The sequence below is a fragment of the Peromyscus leucopus genome, chromosome 10 (genome assembly GCF_004664715.2).
Source record: "Peromyscus leucopus breed LL Stock chromosome 10, UCI_PerLeu_2.1, whole genome shotgun sequence".
Classification (NCBI taxonomy): domain Eukaryota; kingdom Metazoa; phylum Chordata; class Mammalia; order Rodentia; family Cricetidae; genus Peromyscus; species Peromyscus leucopus.
In genome coordinates this window covers 22,359,087-22,377,386 of record NC_051071.1, presented here as the reverse complement: position 1 = coordinate 22,377,386, position 18,300 = coordinate 22,359,087, and the positions used below count along the sequence as shown (strand labels likewise).

The 18,300-nt window shown below is 44.1% G+C and overlaps 1 protein-coding gene across 1 annotated transcript in view; it reads right to left on the bottom strand.

The window, feature by feature from the left end:
- Positions 1–2,820, bottom strand: part of Ddc (dopa decarboxylase) — an 87,272-nt gene extending 84,452 nt beyond the window's left edge. The window contains exon 1 of the mRNA XM_037208972.1: positions 2,726–2,820. The gene's annotated coding sequence lies outside the window, so the exon portion shown is untranslated. The remainder of the gene's footprint in view (positions 1–2,725) is intronic.
- Between the last annotated feature and the right edge of the window lie 15,480 nt (positions 2,821–18,300).

Here is an 18,300-nt window from a genome sequence, read left to right as displayed (position 1 = left end):
CAGTTTTAAAAAGGCACTTGAAAATTCATGGGTAAAGGTTACGGTAGTGTACACCTTTAATTCCAGGCACACTGATTTCTGAGTTTGAGGCCAACCTGGTCTACAGAGTGAGTTCCTGGACAACCAGGGCTACACAAAGAAACCCTGTCTTGGGGGGAAAAAAGAGAGAAGAAAAGAAACAAAGAGAGAAAGAGAGAGAGAGGGAGGAAGAAAGAAAGGAAGGGAGGGAGGGAGGGAGGAGGGAGGGAGGGAGGGAGGGAGGAGAGAGAGAGAGAGAGAGAGAGAGAGAGAGAGAGAGAGAGAGAAGAGAAGGAGAGAAAGAAAGAAAGAGAGAAAGAAAGAAACAAAGAAAGAAAGAAAGAAAGAAAGAAAGAAAGAAAGAAAGAAAGAAAGAAAGAAAGAAAGAAAAAGAAAAATCTTGGGAGCTGGCATCCTCAGGGTTCCAGGATCCATCCCTCATGGGTACAGAAACAATTATAAGTAATAGACATGCTGGAATTTTCCATTCTGGTTGCCTATTTATAATTTCTCCCTATAATTGTACTAAGATTTCTTGTATGTATTTGAACTTCTATGTGTTTAGAACTGTATTATACTCTTCCCCCCAACATAATATTTTTATGAATTATTTGGGAATTTCATACATGCGCCTCAATCACACTCACTTCTCATTCTTCCCAGGTCCACTCTCACAGCCTTGTGCTCTCCACCCAAAAAACAAACAAAACAACAACAACAACAACAAAAAGCCATGAAGTCCAATTTGTATTACCCATATACTCATTGGAATATGTCAAACTCCCAGTGACCAGCCCCTTAAAGAAAATTGAGTTCCACCCCCAGCCCCCACCCCTCACCCCCCACCCCCCACCCCCACCCCGCCACGGAAGCTGTCAACTGTGAAGAGCTACACTTCAGCATCTTTATCACAGTTTTTAAGGACTCTCTTCAAGAGCTTCCTGTCTCTCTGGACTCTTTCTTTCTGTATTATAGTCTCGATGGAGTAGAATGTTTTGTCGTTTAATTTACCAATATACTACAATTATTGAGTTGATTACTCAAATAACTTTATTCAAATCTGAAAAACCTCCTTTTCTTCCTCAGCCCTCCAAGGGAGTGTCCTCCAGGCAGAGTCCCTTCTGAGGTAGCTCAGAGTTCTGTGAGGGGATTGTTTCAGATCTGGGAGCATGAGCCCTCCCTGGCTTAGGGGGAGACCTGCCTGAGGATGATGTTTAGCCCGGGTTGCTTTGATGGCATTGGTCCCATGCTGCATGCTGTCTTGAAAGCCCAGCACTGTTCACCTCAAATCTGGTCCTGCCCTCCTTCTGGCTTTCTGGCTGTACTTCCCACTCTCTCTATCCCCATCTCATTCTCCTACCCACAGTCCCACCTTTTCTGTCCAGCTCTCTGCATTCAACAGCTTGATTTTTTAAAAAAACGTATATTGCTTCCTTCTTAAGCTTCTGTGACATTTTTTCCTAAAGCTTTTATGAAGTTGAAGTATAGTAAAATTATAGTGATTAGTTAGAAGAGCTGGCATTGAAAAAATAAAGAATAAATGCAAAATATAGTTGGTCATCGATTCGATACAGAAGATAGCAAGATTTCATCCCTGAAGAACACTAACCAGTAGGGCTTTGAAATACCTTTTGAATGTTGATGCTTTCCTTTAATGCTGATGCAAGTTTAATATTTAAGGGACTCTTAGGAACCTTCATATGAAGCCAGTATAGTGCCTGGGCCCCAAAAAGTACTTCAAAATGCATCTTTCCCCAAACGACAGTGCAGAACATGCCAGGCTGTGAAGTGAAAGTATTTGCAGTTCCGATCTCATCTCCATTTACCGTGAGAAAGCAGCATATCTTCCCCTCCTTTTCCTCCTTAGACAGTGCGCTGGCCAAGCGGAGCTTAACATTCATTCTGTTTTTGATGGAGGCTGGTACCAGCCAAACACACAGAAGTTGTTTTTACTCACACAGATGCACAATGATTTCTTCTCATGGATTCTCTCTCTCTCTCTCTCTCTCTCTCTCTCTCTCTCTCTCTCTCTCTCTCTCTCGGCCAAGGTGGCCTGGAGCTCACAGAGATCTGCCTGAATCTGCCTCCTGAGTTCTGGAATTAAAAGCGTGTGCCACCACCGCCTGGGGGAGTCTACTTTTCAATGAGAATTGTAACTAGTAATGTAAATTAAACTGTCTGGGCAGCTGAAAGGAGAGAGCCCTTGACAGAACCACACACTATTCAGGGAAGGAAGACTTCATACAGATGGATCATCTCCTTGTATGTGATGCACTTGTTCAGAATAGAGAGTTTAATCTTCACAGGAACCTGGCAAGGTAGATTCCACTAAAAAACCCATTTCACAGATGAGGGGGCCTAGGGGAGTGAAGTGCCCGATTCCCCCTTGTTGTGCATGATATCTCGAAGGAGACGCCTTGTCGCCTTCGTCTGCTGCTGAACGGCAAGCCTGCCATCATCGCGTGCCCACTGTGTGCGAGTTCCAGCAGAGCCTGTATGTCTACACACATGTGTAACAGTTCTGCAGTCACAATAGAACAGAGAGGTTTGCCAAGACTTCAGCAAAAGAGCAAGCATTTTGTCATCCACGGTCCCCATTCTCAGGAGCGCCTCGCCTTCAGCACACATTCGGTAAAGCAGAGCCCGAGAGTTCTGACAGAAACAGTGCCTTTCCAGCAACTGTGATCTGACAAAGTGTAACACTTACTTGCTGGGAATCTGGAGTCTTCACAGCTCCTCTCTGCCGTTTGAGGCTGTCCAGCTTTGCCAACCGAGGAGGAGGAGGAGGAGGAGGAGGAGGAGGAGGGGGAGGAGGAGGAGGAGGAGGAGGGGGAGGAGGAGGAGGAGGCAGCTCAGCTGTGAACTTGGTGCCTGGGCAGTTACTATCTCTGAAGCTTGGCACCGACGCATTGCTACGTCCTTGCATTTTAGCCTCATATTCTGGTTAAACTTTAATTTCTGATGGTATAAAGGTCAAGGAAGTCTAGAGAAAGCACACGTGCTTGGGGGTTGGGGTGCAGCTCTCCTTTGGGCTCCCAAGAAAGCTCCTCTGGTTGAGCCTGATTTCCAATAAGCCCTGACAGCATGGGTCTTTCTTACTGCATAATCCTACCATCTACGCTTCTTCACATAGCCTCAAATTCATGTTGTTAGCCCCGCTAGGTAATTCCACAACTCCAAGCCTTGTGTCAGGAAAAGGCTGTCCTACAGAAGGCCCTTCTCTCTGCCCAGAGCCTTCAAACTGCCAGCATATTCCTGGAGTCTCTAGAGCTAGACCATGGGCTGAACCCATCTGCTTGCCTTCCTTCCCAGCCCCTTGACACTTGTGATACAGGCGACAGTATAAGGAATGAGATTTTGATTAATTTCAGGAAATCCAAGCTGACAGAGTTTCATGGGTGCATAAAGGAGAGCCAAGGAAGTGTCATTGAGAAGAAGGCACATGGGGACAGCCCACAGAGCAGCACTAAGCGCTGGCCTTCCAGGCAGGTGACCAACTTGGGCCATCGGGAACAAAGAACAGATTGAGTGTGAGATTGTGTATGGGCAACCGGGGGAGGACTGGCGTCCAGGCCTAGTTTCTGGCCTAATAAAGATATGAAATGGCTGGAGTCACCAGCGCTATTTTGTGGCTGACTACAGAGTCAGATTTCTATCTTTGTGATTAGTGTATTTTTTTTTTTTAGTGCTGTCTGTTTCTACCAATTTTTTAGGTAGTTGCCACAGGTTGGGTAGAGCTGTCTGCACTCCACAGTAGGGGCAGGAATGGGGGTTGGGAGTGGGCTTGGACCCAAGGATTCATACAGTCAGAACCGAGACTTGGGAGAGAATCTGGGTGACACTGAGGATATTTCAGATTCCCCCAAGAATTATTGAGGAAAGATGGGGGGAAAAGCATGCCAAGATAGTTAGTTGCACAGGGACCTGTTGTAAGGTGCCCCACACTTCAAGTCTCCACTGAGGCCTGAGAAGTGGTAGTTCTCAGCAAGGGAAGAGTCAAGCGGAGGGCCCTGGTGGGAATCAGCGGAGCCCCAAGCCCTTCCAGGCCGCAAAGAAAGCCAACTCCAAAGACCACCCACGATGCGCCTTGCAAGCCACACTGCATACATACTGTGCACCCCTCAACAGCAATGGAAGACATTGGAGTACTCTAGAAAGCGGTTCCCTTGGCTTACTTATGTTTAACCTCACTGTGGCTCATGTGTGGAATCCAGAGGCAAGAGAGGGTAGAGTGGCAGTCTCTCTGCTTTCCTGAGAGAAGGAAAGCTCAGAAATCTAGGAGAAACAGACTATAGGCTGGCCTGGAGAGGGAAGAATGTTGAGATAAGAAAGGCAGACAAGTCTGAGATATACACATGCATATGTATGCACGCGAGTCCATGTACACACATCGGGAAGTCTCTGGGGAAGAAGGAAGCGCAGAGATGCATTCTTGGGCATGAAACCCAAGGGCAGTAGACTGTAGTTATGGACTAACAGAACACAGCAGATGAGACCAGCTTTGGCTCAGGAGAGATGGAGGACACAGAGCATTCAGTTTGGGAATTAAATTTCCGATACCTTCTTATCTAAGAGTAAATATCCGGTAGACCTTTCAGTATCTGAGCTTAAAATTCAGAAGAGGTGCCTGGACAGGAAATCAAGTTATGAGTGGAAAGGATTTGGCAGGAAGCAATAAGAAGCACACGACTTTGAAGCAATAAAAACTGAAGCAATAAGAACACACAACTTAGTTTCCCCTCAAAATAATAATCTCAGCACCCGCGTAAGCTGGGTGCTGGCACATCCCTGTATGACCTCAGTTCTGAGGGTGCTGGAAACAGGAGATCATGGGGGCAGTCTGAGGGTGGAGGTTCCAGAATCAGGAGCTCCGACGTCAAGCTAAAGCAGAGAGAGAAACGTTGCCCTCTTTTCTCACTTCCTGCCATCAATATTGTGGGTTATGTGGCACCTTGGTGAGGATGGACGCTCCTTTTATTAATACATTGTGTTTATTTCACAATTTCACATATGTACCCTATGCATGTGGTTTCCTCTCCCAGTTAACTTCAACTTCCCTCCTACCCTCACAAGCCTCCCTCTTTCCTACAAATTTCTTTGCCCCATTTAGATATTTCCGTTTAGTGTAGTGTTCCATGGGTTTAATTGGGAGCCATTTATGTGATCCGGAGTTTGGAGCTAACCATCACAGCCTGGCCTCCCCAGTGGTATACAACTAGATACGATGTCTCCCTCTCTTAGAATCTTGCCAATAGATAGGCAGGATCTGTGGCAGGGCCCCAGGAGTTTTTCCCTCTCCATACTGACTGCTAGAGAGCCCAACTTCTGTGGACCCATTTCTAATTATACACAGCTGCTGTGAGGTCATGGCTGTTAGGGCTGTGTCATGCTTAGAAGGTGGTATTTTGCAGCCTCTCTCCGCTTCCTCTGGGCTCTTACAGTCTTTCTGTCTCTTTTCCTGCACTGTTCCCGAAACCTTAAAGGAGTGGTGTAAATGTCACATCTATGGCTGAGCCCTCAACTACCCTTTATTCTCAGTGTCTTGTACAGCCATGGGTCTTTGCATTTACCTCTGTTCTCTGCAAAGAAAGGCTTCTCCATTTAAGGCTGAGAGAATCAATCATGTCTCTGTGTGTATAAACAGATACTATGCCAATTAAGCTAAGCAGCCATCTTCGGTTACCATCCCACAAGGTCTAAGACCTCTTTAGTCACGGGTTTTGGACCAGGTTTACAGCATTAGGCATGGATTCTCTCATCTATAGCAAACCTCCGATCCACTCAGGGAATGGTGGTTGTTACATCCATAACAGTCATGCCACAATTGAAATGATGGGCATATCTTGCCTGGAAGGTTGGTATTATAATTTGTTGAGTTCTCAGCTGGCTTCAACTGTTGGTGCTTTTACTGGCACGGTAGTAGCCTTGCGTAGCACCATCTGGAGCCATGAGAGCCAACCAGAATCGAGGATTCTTCTAGCCCAGTTCCAACTTGATTTCTCTACACCTTGCATCTGACGTGTATGCTGTCTCTAGTAGGAAGGTCTCATAAAATAGTTCTGGTGGCAAAGTAAGTATGAATTGCAAAAGCCTCTATTGTTTTGAGGGCTTTTGGGGCAACTCTCTGACCGGTAACTCCTCTGGAGGTGTCTCACACTTGGCCTCAGGGCTTTTGTTTAATGGCCCATTTCTTCTAGCACCTGTGTTGTCTAGTCCTGCTGGGTATCTGTCTTCATACTCGCTCTTGTGTTTTCAGACTGGCTTATCACATAGTAAGTTACTGGGTGGTTTTCTTGCACTCCCATTATCCTGTTTGACCCCTTTCTGTTCTCTTATTTCTTTCATCCCTCACTACTCTATGTGTTTGAACCTTCCTATCCCCAATATATTCCCTCTCTGTCCTTATTTGGTACTGTCTCTCCTTCCAACCCTTTTCTGCTTTCTTGGATTTTCAAGGTGAAAAGTCTATGTAGTCAAATGTCAATTCCTTCTAGACATGCCCTCACAGATACACTCCAGACATAATGCTGTACCAGTTATCTGAACATTGCTTTTCCCATCATACTGACAAACAAAAATACCATGTCAGCACCATTGACAGGATGGAGAGTATGGAGGGAGCTGTCTTGGCATTGTAGGGTATTCAGTCACATCTGGACTTTGTTCACTGGGTACCACTCACCCTCATTGTGACAACCATAAGTGTCTCCATGCATTGCTCATGTTTTCTGGTGGCAACATGATGATGGCTGAGAACTGTTGATGTAATGTGACCTTGCGGTGACCCAGGGAAGCAGAAGATAGCACAAGCTGCTGTGGTGAATGCTATTCCTGAGATGGGGTGACTGGGCTTCATGCCATCAGTGATAGCACTGGGTGTGTGGCAGGGGCAAGGCTGTGAGTACAGACTTTACTGGGAGAGATGGTTTCAGGGTGAAAAGATGGGCCGCCCTTAGTACCAACACTGGCTGAGTACACAGAGGAGGAACGCCCAGGGAATCACCATTTCCTAGAAAAGCAACCCTAATGAGGACCTGATAGGAATACGAACTTAGTTGTTCCTGCCAAGAAAATTAAACATTGTAATGTATTTATTCTACCTCTGCATATGTGGTGAGTGCAGGTGTGCATGGACCACGGCAATTGTGTGGTCAGAAGACAACCTTGGATGTCAGTCCTTGCCCTCCATCTTCAGACAAGCTGATATGCATGCCATGCTCTCTGGCCTCTGAGCTTCCAGCAGGGATTCTCCTGTCTCTACCTCCCATCTTACAGTTGAATACAGGGGTTACAGATGCCAATTACAGTGCCTGGCAAATGCTGCCTCGCTGAACTATCTCCCCAGTCCTTGCAGAGAAAAGTTGAATTTTAATGAAGTCTATCTTACCTTTTTTTTTTTTTTCCTTCTCCCTTGGATTTGCTTTTGGATTTTCTTCTAGGAGTTTTACAATTTTGTATTTGGAATTTACGTCTGTGATGCATTTGGAATTAATTTTGAAAAGAGTGTGAGGTCTCAGATCTATGTCCCCGCTACTTGGTTGATTGCATGTGGCTGCGCATTTGTCCTAGCCCTGCTTACTGAAAAGGCTGCTGCTCCCCTCGCTACATTATCTTGGCTCCTTTGTCCAGGACCAGCTGGCTATGTTTGTATGGGTACATTTCTGGGCTGCACATTCTATTTCATTCAGTGTTTTACAAATTGCTGGCCTTATCATTAATTGTGAAGGTCTGAAGATCAGCCTTTTTTTTTTTTGTTTGTTTGTTTTTGTTTTAAAGAACAGAATTGAATAGAAAAGAAGGAATATTGCACCCAATAGTGAGAATATTATTTTCTGAAACTTAGTTTCTGAAACATATATGTATGTACATCCTATGTCACAATATATACCATCTTTCCAACGGTAATGAAAACACCCCTCTAAGGAGGTGACACCACCCCCTCTTACTCTCTGTCTCATGCAGTCTAGGCCGGCCTGAACTAACTGTAGACCTACAGTACTTCTGTTCTTCCTATCTCTGCTTCTGAGGTGCTAGGATTCCAGGTGTGAGTCTCCACGCACAGCTACGAAGTGGTGATCTCCTTCTATTGAAGTAGAGGAGACCACGTTTTGTCCAATATGAAAATTAGGATTAAACAGTAACTACCGAACACGAGAGAAGGCAATTTCCATAGGCAGCCAGTTACTTTTATGATTATCATTTTTTTTTTTGTTTGTTTTTTTCGAGACAGGGTTTCTCTGTGTAGCTTTGAGCCTTTCCTGGAGCTCACTTGGTAGCCCAGGCTGGTCTCGAACTCACAGAGATCCGCCTGCCTCTGCCTCCCGAGTGCTGGGATTAAAGGCGTGTGCCACCACCGCCTGGCTGATTATCATTTTTTTTTACATTTATGAAAATTTCATATGCGAGTCACACTGTATTTACATCATTTCTATCCCTCCTCCTACCAATTCCAAGTCCTTCCCTTCTGCCCTCACCACTCCTTGTCAAATTCATGACCTTGCCTATAATTATCATTGAAATAGATAGACAGACAGATAGACCAACGTGTTACCCATATGTACGTGTGTTTGGGGTTGGTTGCGAAGGCCTGAGAAACCTACCAGGGGTTCGTTCCTAGAGAGAACTAGTCATCCTCTCCTCAGGAGCAGCCACTGATGACCTGCAGCCCTTCATCTATGGGTGGGGCGTTGTGAAAATCCCCCTGTACATGCTGGCATGTTGACCTGTGTGCTCTTGTGCAGATCTTGTGCCGGTGACCGCATTGTTGAGAGGTCACTCACTCTCTTTCAGTAGTCATTCAGTCCCCTGGCTCCTACCATCTTTCCTCCCTCTGTCTCATGAATCTGAGGTATAGGGTAGATGTCCCAGTTGGGGCTAATTCCCCCCAGGTCACTTATTCTCTGCATTTTGACCAGTGGTAGATCTCTACAAAAGCCTCTGTCTTCTGCAAAAAGAAGCTGCTTTGATGAAGGATGAGAGTTGTACTTAGATATGGACGTAAGTGTACGTGTTTAGAAAGCAATTGTAACTATAATAATTTAGCAAAATGGTAGGGTCTATGACCACACCAGCTGTGGATTCTTGGTTAGGTTTAGGGTACCAGGCATGTGTACACTCCTATTGAGCAGGTGGAAGAATTCGTAGCCACTCCCCCAGCTACATGATCCCACATGTGCTGTTCAGTAGCCAGGCAAGATGCTTAGTCATCCTAGGACCTTACGTCCTACATAATCTGTGTGCTGTGTGATATGTAATCTGCAAGCAGTGTGGTCACATAATCTATGTGCATAAGTGGCGAAGCTGTGTAAGCCCATATGAATGTGCATGGATTGAGGGTGACTGGGTGGAATGAGGGGGTAGGGGACCTATCTGCCTATTCCTCCCCCCTCTTCCTGCACGGTCATTCCATAGGCCTATACACACCCCTTCTGTTCCCTTCCTTTAATAAACTCTTATAGTGGGTGTTGTTGTACCTCGTGGCTTTCCTCGGTAAACAGCACCAATTAAAGAATAACGTTGCGCCGCTTAATAAGTAGCAGCAGGCCTTTGGTTCAGTTAGATGTCATTGGTAAAGGTGAATGTGTACGTACCACTCGCACACTGTTGGAACCATCTTGCCAGCCTGGTCATTGTTGCTGGGTTGCCCTGTTGGCAACTCTTGCTGCCAGCACTTATCTTCTGACATGAGGAGTGCCAGTCTAGTCCCTAGGGAAGGGGCTTCCAGGTTGATACTAGCTTGATTTTCTTTCAAGTCCTGTTTCGCATCTTCAGTAATAGAGACTTACCTTTAAGTTTTGGGAGACAACTGTGTTGATTTGTTAACTTGACACAAACTAAAGTCATCTGAGAAGAAAAAAAAAATCTCAGTTGAGAAAATGCCTTCATAAGATTGGCCTGTAGGCAAGCCTGTAGGCAAGCACTTTTCTCTTTTGGATTGGCAGTTGAGGTGGGAGGGCCCAGCCCACTATGGGTGGTTCCACACTGGGTTAAGTAGGAGTAAGCCCTTCTACACGGCCTCTGTTTCATTTCCTGCCTTGAGGTTTCTACCTGAGTTCCCTTCCATGATGGGACTATAAACTGTGAGCTGAGATAAATAACCCTTTCCTCCCCAAACACCTGTGATCATAGTGTTTATCACAGCACTAGGAAGCGCACTGAGTAGTGACCAAGTGCATTAGCCATAGCCTATATTGTTTAGGAGGGTCTCTTGGACTCCCACATCATACCACTCCAAGGGAGGTGTCCCTTACCTTGTCCTGGGGTTTTTGTTACATAGTCTATGGTTCCTGGGGAAAGCACTACTCCTCAGTTCGGGATGATTTCATTTATGCACAGACTTATATATGTATTTATCATATATTAATTTTTAGGTGAGTTTATAAAATAATAGATTTTTCTATGGCTTTTTCAAATTTCCTTAGTCTGCCTCCCTCTGTCATACACACACACACACACACACACACACACACACACACACACAGCTAATTAAGTAAGTCCTTGTTACCCCACTGCTCCTTGTCACAGCACCCTTGACCTACTCCTCTGCTCTCTAGAGTGCCTGCCTCCCCCCATGGCTCACTTCTGAATTCGAGGGGCTCAGTAAAGAAACTGAAACAGCAGCTCTGTGCGTGGAAAAGGGAAAAGTTTATTCCACACTTCCAAGGCTGTCTACCAGAGAGAACGGAGAGGGGGATAATCTCCAGGGTCACAAGGGAATGGGTACCTGGTGGAGAAAGGAGTCTCTGAGCTGGAGTGGGGTCTTTGAAGTATATAACAAGTACTTGTGAGTACTTTGAAGGACATAGCAAGCCCACCAAGAGAGCTTGGGAGCTGGCACACACCTTGATTTGTTGAGAGGCGCCACAGGCATATGTTAATGGAGAGCCACACTTCCCCTTAGCTATCGATAAGGAGAATGACTCCTTTTGGCAAGTGAGAACTAGTTTCACAAGTACCTGAGGCATGCTGGCTTTTGTCTACCCACCAGAATTTAGGGAAAATGGAGTTTCCTTCAGACCTGACAATTTCTGCTCTCCCGGTTTCTGCAGCAACTGCAAGTTTCCAAAGTCAAGCCCAAAGCTTTAGAGCGGGGAGCCACAGAGAAGAAATAACATGTGGCATTTGACTTTCTGGGCTTGGGTTACCTCACTTAATATGTTTTCCAGTTCCATCCATTTATTTCCAGATTTCATGGTTTCAGTTTTCATTCGAGCTGAATTCCATTGTGTGGATGTACTACATTTTCCTTATCCATTCATCATCTGAGGACATCTAAGCTGCTTCTGTTTACGAGCGATGGTGAACAGAGTGGCGACGAGCGTGGATGAGAAAGTATCACTGCAGTAGGATTTTGAGTCCTTGAGGCATATGGCAAGGAGTTACATAGATGGATCAGATGGTGCATCTATGTTTGGCATTTTGAGACTACTTCCCAGTGCTTTCCATAGTGGCCACACTAGTTTGTAATCCCATCAATAGTGAAATAGAGTTCCCCTCCCCCACTTCCTCAATGGCATTTATTGTCCGTTCCTCCCTCCTCCCCCTCCCTTCCTTTTTTTTTTTTTTTTTTTTTTCCTAGGGTTTCTCTGTGTAGCCCTGGCTGATCAATTGCTTTCATAATCTTGGTCATTCTGACTGGGGGAAGATGAAATAGCAGTCATTTTCATTTGCATCTCCCTGATTGCTAATGACGTTGAACACTGTTTAAGATATTTCTTAGCTATTTTTATTTTCCCATTTGAAAACTATTCTATCTGTGGTCCATTTTTTTTTTTAATTGGCTCATTTTTTAATTCTTTGCTTTTTTTTTCTTTCTTTTTTTAATGTGTGTGTTCTGGATATTAATTTTCCATTGGTTGTGTAACTAGTAGATTCCCTCCCACTCTGTGGGATTCCTCTTCACTTGATTTGACTGTTTTATTTGCTGTACAGAACTTTTCTTTTTGTGAGGCCCCACCTGTCAACTGGTGTGGTTAATTCTGAAGCGAATGGAGTCCTATCCAGAAGTCCTTTTCTGTGTCTCTATCCTATAGGGTACTCACTATGTTTTTTTTTTTTCTTTCTTTTTTTTTTCCAGCCGTTTCATAGTTTTAGATTTTTACACTAAGACCTTTGACCTATTTGAAGGTGATTTTTTGGTACAGGGTGAGAGCTAAGGGTCTAAGTTTGTTCTTCTGCATGTGGACATTGAGTTTTCTGAGTACCATATGTTGAAGACTCTGTCTTTCTTCCAGTGTATATATTTGGTATCTTTGTTCAATATTGGGGCTGTAATTGTGTTTGGGTCATCCCTTCTGTCCCATTGATTTACATGTCTGTTTTTGTGCCAACGCCATGCTGTTTTTATTGTTACGGCTCTGTAACATAACTTGAAATCTGGTATAGTAATCCCTCTTTGTGCTCAGGATTGTTTTGGCTACACAGGGTCTTTTGTGACTCCGTATGAACTTCAGGATTTGTTTTTTTCCTCTCCTTGAAGAATATAATGGAATTTTTATTAGAATTGCATTGACTCTATAAATTGCTTCTGGTAAAATGATCATTTTCACAATGTTAGTTCTACTAATCCACAAACATGAGAGGTTTTTCAATTTCTATTTCTTTATTCAAAGACTTTAAGTTTTCATTGAAAAAGCCTTTCACTTCTTAGGTTTATTCCTAGATATTTATTTTTAAAAGATTTATTTTAATTTTAATCATGGAGTGGGGAGCATGTGTGTGGGTGTATGTATGTGAGTACAGGTGCCCATGGAGACTGGAGTCATCGGATCCCTTGGGGATGGAGTTATGGGCACTCATGAGCCGCCTGACATGGGTCCTGGGAATCAAGGTTGGATCCTCTGTAAGAAGAAAACCTCTTAACTGCCGAGCCATCTCTTTAATCCCTGGTGTTTTTCTCCTCTTCCTCTTTTCCTTCTCTTTTTGGAGGCTATTGGGAATGGGAGTGTTTCCATGACCTCTTTCTCGGAGAGTTTGCTGTTCACTTACAGAAAGGCTACTGATTTTTATAAGTTGATTTTGTATCCTGCCACTTTTCTGAAACTTTTAGATATTTGCTGGTGTAATCTTTGAGATCTCTTATGTATCCTATCAGATCATCTGCAAATAGAGATGATTTGGCTTTTTTTCCCCCCTGATTTTATCTGTAAGAAAAATGAGGCAGAGAAGCAAATAAACTCAATCTCAACAGACCAAGGCTGCTTTATCAGAACAGTAAGAGGCTGCAACTATTCTGTGGAATGAAGGTTGAGTGCATTTAGAAGGGCTGAGAGGACGTGTATGCATAACTACCAGGAAGATGTGGCTAATGTTCTGTGGTTTGGCTGGGAGCAGGGTGAGTTGTTTTTGTATCTCTCAAACTAGAAAGAGTCTGGTGAGGTAAATTGGCCTATCTTCCTTAACTAACAAACTGAAACACCACTATGCTCTCTCTGCCCAAATAACTTTTGAGTCATGTAGAATGAAATTTGCTTTAACTTAATTAATTAATTATCGATGAATGTCATTCTTCCTTTGAGCCATACCCTGGATAATGATCCCTATTTCAAATGCAGTCGCCAAGGCAAGGCAAAGCCATCTTTTGAGAAGTTCTGCCAAGCAACGTTCTTCTCTCACTCCTGCAGTTGTATCCACTGGCTTTGTACAGGCCAGTGCGTTCTATATTGAGACAATCCAGTCTGCAGAGAGACCCCATTGATGGCAATGCAGGGGGGCGTGGTGCCTTCTTTTAGAAATATAAAATTTACATTTTGATTTCTGGCTCCCACTTGCTTCTTGACAGGTTGACATTTAGTTAAGAAGCATGTGTTGTTTTGTTTTGTTTTGTTTTGTTTTGCTCCTCAGAGGCCACTGGGTAGGAGATCAGGCTCCAATGGTTGAATTTTACATGCAACATACACCTATGTGAATTGTTGACATTCAGTTATTAGCAGAGAGTAAAAAGACCCACCTGAACACAGACAGTAGGCTGTACATTATAATGTAAATTAATCTGACCGGCGGCCGTGCACCTTCCCTGTAGGATGTGATCAGTTAGTGAAGAGTCCTTACCCTCAAATCTAGAGTCAAGTTTTGCTGAAACAGACTAACGACCGAACAGGGCATGGTGGGGACAGATTCTCAAATGGACTACTGGTCACTTTAACCCATCATCACCACTTCTGTTCTTCAGTCTCTCACACTCGTGCCTTTTACTTGACCCTTTTATGGTGATAAATATACTCTCTCTGTAATCTCTGCAAGAGCCACTATCTACTTATTGCTACTCAGAACTTAAAATATAGCTGGGGGATCCCTGAGGCTAACACTTTCCTCTTACATATTTCAGTTATTTTTGGACAGGGCACAGAGTATTTCTTGGCCTTGATCTCATAATCTTTTGTCTTAGAGCCATGAATGAGCACAGGGGTGTACTACTATGATGGCTTTAATAATTAATTATGTGTGTGTATTATGGTGTGCATGGATGTATGGATCTATAGTGTGTGTGTGTGTGTGTGTGTGTGTGTGTGTGTGTGTGTGTGTGTGTGTGGATATCCATGGCGCATGAGTAGACATCAGAGGAAAACTGGCAGGGGTTGGGTTTCACCTCCCAGCTTGTTTTGAGGCAGAGTCTCTCCTGTTTTTCTTGTCTTCTGCCTTGTTCGGAGGCCTCGGTTTCCCTCTGGTTCTCACCTTGCCCTTGTTTTTGGAGCAGAGTGTCTCTTGTTCCAGCCTTCCAACTTATTTTCAGGCAGTCTTTCTCATTGTTCTTACCTTCTGCCTCGTTTTGGAGGCAGAGTGTCATTTGTTCTGGATTTACACCTTGTTTTCAAACAGCCTTTCCCATTGTCTTCACCTGGTTTCCAGGCTAGCTGGCTCACAGGCTTCAAGTGCTACTTCGGTCTCCACCTTCCAGCTCACCATAGAAGTGTTGAGACTGTAGATGGGTACTGGGTACTGGGTACTCCCACATACATTTTTTTTAAACAGTGGTTCTAAAGAACAGAACTGAACTCATCAGACTTGTGCAGCAAGTGCTTTGATTCATGGTGCCATCTCTATGGTCCCCTTTTATTGTCTCATTAATGGAAGTGAATTTAAAGTTCTATGGACTAGTGGTGTCATTGGACAGAACACACAAGGTCTAAGACCACCTGTGGTCACCTTCATCTTCACAGTTTTATCACACACCTTCCAGATGAATCTCCCCTCTGACCTAGTGCTTACCTTTGAACTTCCCCTAACATTCTAGGCTGCACCCCTCACAGTATATATGTGAGAAAGCACACAGTACTGTTCCTGTTTGTTTATGGGGGATAGACTACAATATGTTCTATAGACTAAAAAAAAAAAATCTGTACGTACCCAAATCTGCAAATTCTCAGGCCCTATATAGCAAATGTTACCATATCTGCATATAACCTAAATATATCCTCTTTTAAACTTTGTATTGTCGATTGAATACTTACACAATAGAAAGTACCTAATACAATATGAAGATTGTGTAATAATGATTGTACATGCTGTTTAGGGAATAAGGGAAAGGGAGGCTGCAAATATTCAATATCTATGTAACCTCGTGAACCTAACTAGAGAGTGCACATTGGCAACAATGCAACAATTTCAGTCCAGGCTTAGTTAAATCTACAGAGACCAGTGGATTCAAAGGTCTGGCTGTAACTCCAACAAAGATTTTGTTACTAAGAGAATTGGCCATAACTTTCATTTCAAACAACAAGCCTCCCAAATGACATCTGATTAATTTGCAATGGAAAATCCAAGTAAAAAATGTTTTTGGGTTGTAAAATTTATTGGACAGCATTTCAGGAGAGCCATCTGGAAGGTGTGTGTCCCCATGTGGGAGGGGGGAATTAATGAGGTGATCAGTTATGATGGCCTGTGTGCCTGGCCCTTGAACTTTCCACACAGCCCTTTGTCTCAGGGCTTGCTGATTTATTTTGTGTATCAGTATCAAGAAGCAGTTGGGAGGGCAGCGAAGAGCTGAATGGGCATGAGTGCCAAAGGGCTTGGGAAAGGCAGATGCTGTAAGCAGAAGGTAAAAGTGATCCAACATATGAACAATTGTGCTCTTCACAACCAAACTAAGGGGCTGGGGATATAGTTCATTTGCAGGGTGCTTGGCTAGCACTCAGGAAGTCCTAAGTTCAATCCCTAGTACCACTTAAAAAAATAAAAATAAAACCAAACTAAAAAGAACAGTTATATATGAACTAGCCCAAGGGATCAAACCTATAGTTTGAAGGTGTACATGATATTCTAGAAAAAAAAATATGACTCCAATCTATCAGAAAAGGGCACCTGTATCTACTGTCTTTTCTGCAGATGGTCCTTCATGGCTCCTCAAAGCATGTCATTTATCTTGAAGATGCTTTCTGGGGCTGGGTTGAGATGGGTGGCATGGCTGTCACTCTTACAGCTCCTGGACCTCCAGGGCCCTGATAACAGCCTCACCTCTGTGGTGGGGGTGGGGGTGGGGAATGACACATAAAACCTGGGTTGGTTAAGTTGTTTTTTTTTTTTTTTTTTTTTCCACCAGCTACAGAGAAGGAACCTCAGTGGAGAAAATACCTCCTTTAGATTGACTTGGAGACAAGCCTGTGGGGCTTTTCTGGACTGATGATCGATGTGGCACTGTGGGTGGTGCCATCGTAGGCTATGTGGTTATTTAAGAAAGCAAACAAAGTAAGCCAAGATGAGCAAGCTAATAATCAGTGTTCCTCCATGGTCTCTGCTTCAGTTCCTGTCCAGACTTCGCTTCGTGATGGACTGTAAACTATAAACTGATATAATCCCTTTTCTTCCCACATTGCTTTTGATCATGCAAGGTGTTTTTTATTTATTTATTTATTTATTTATTTGTTTGTTTGTTTGTTTTGTTTTGTTTTGAGACAGGGTTTCTCTTTGCAACAGCCCTAGATGTCCTGGCACTTGCTTTGTAGACCAGGCTAGTCTTGAAGTCCAGAGACCTGCCTGCCTTGCCACCTGAGTGCTGGGATTAAAGGAGTGCACTACTGTGCCCAGCAGTGCACGGTGTTTCATCACACTGACAGACACCAGGATCGTGGACTACTGCTGTGACAGAACTGACCATGTTTTTCTTTTGTTTTGTTTTGTTTTGTTTGGTGGGGCGGGGTGTGTGTGTGTGTGTGTATTGTGGAAATGTTCCGAACTTTGGCCTGGAAAAGCCATTGAGTTCTCTGAGCTTACTGTGTTGTGGAAGCTTAGAAGACGATGCTCTCTACAAGGTCAGTGGAGGGAAGCCTGACTTGTGAAGCTTCTGAAGGAAGTGTGAGAGATGCTCGCAGGGCAGTTCATGCCATAGATCTAACGTGAGAACCTGTGGTTTCTGGTCAGCAGGAGCTGAAAAGTCACCACGATCGACAGGAGACCAGCCCCGCTGAAGCTCAACCTTCGCTTTACTGCCGTGGTTTGGGGTTCTCAACCTTCCTAATGCTGCAACCCTTAATACAGTTCCTCATATCGTGGTGACCCCCCAACCATAAAATGATTTGGGTTGCTATTTCATAACTGTCATTTTGCTGTTATGAATTGGAATGTAAACATCTGATATGCAAGATACCTGATAGGTGACCCCTGTGAAAGGGTCATTTGTCCCCAAAGGGGTCACAACCCACAGCTTGAGAACCACTGCTTTGCTGGGACTATTGGTGCTGGTCAGCTGGAGCTGAGAAACCAGCTGTGGTTAAGAGGAGACCGGCGTCATTGAAGTGAAATCTCCTGGGCTTATTTCCTCAGGGTTCACACACAGACGCTGTGGTCCAGGAGTACCCAGGCTGCGTCTCATGTTGGCAGCCGAACTTGGCCATGTGTAGGAGTCACTCAGGTGCTACCGATTTTGAAGGCATGACGGGCCACGGAGAACAGCTGAGGCTCGGCACTGTGAGAGGCCAGGAGAGGTCAATGGGAAGGTGTGTCCCAGATGCGGGGACTTTGCGCTACGGGATTTAATTTACATTGTTGAATTTTGGTTTTGCTTTGATTGTGACTGTGGTCTGGTTCTTTCTTTTTGGAATAAGAGTGTGTAACTTATTTTTTATTTTACAGGAACCCACAGTTGAGAATTGGGACTTTTTAAAGAGACTTTTTAAAAAAGAGAACTTTGACTTTTAAAATGTTGAAATCTTTATAAAGTTATGCTTTGTTTTCTGTTGTGATATATTTTCATGGACTCCTGGGGACAAAGAAGAAGGGAAAGTTTATGGTGTCATAGTAATGTGGAGTGTGCCAAGGTGACAAGGAGTCAATTGTGTTAATATTTTG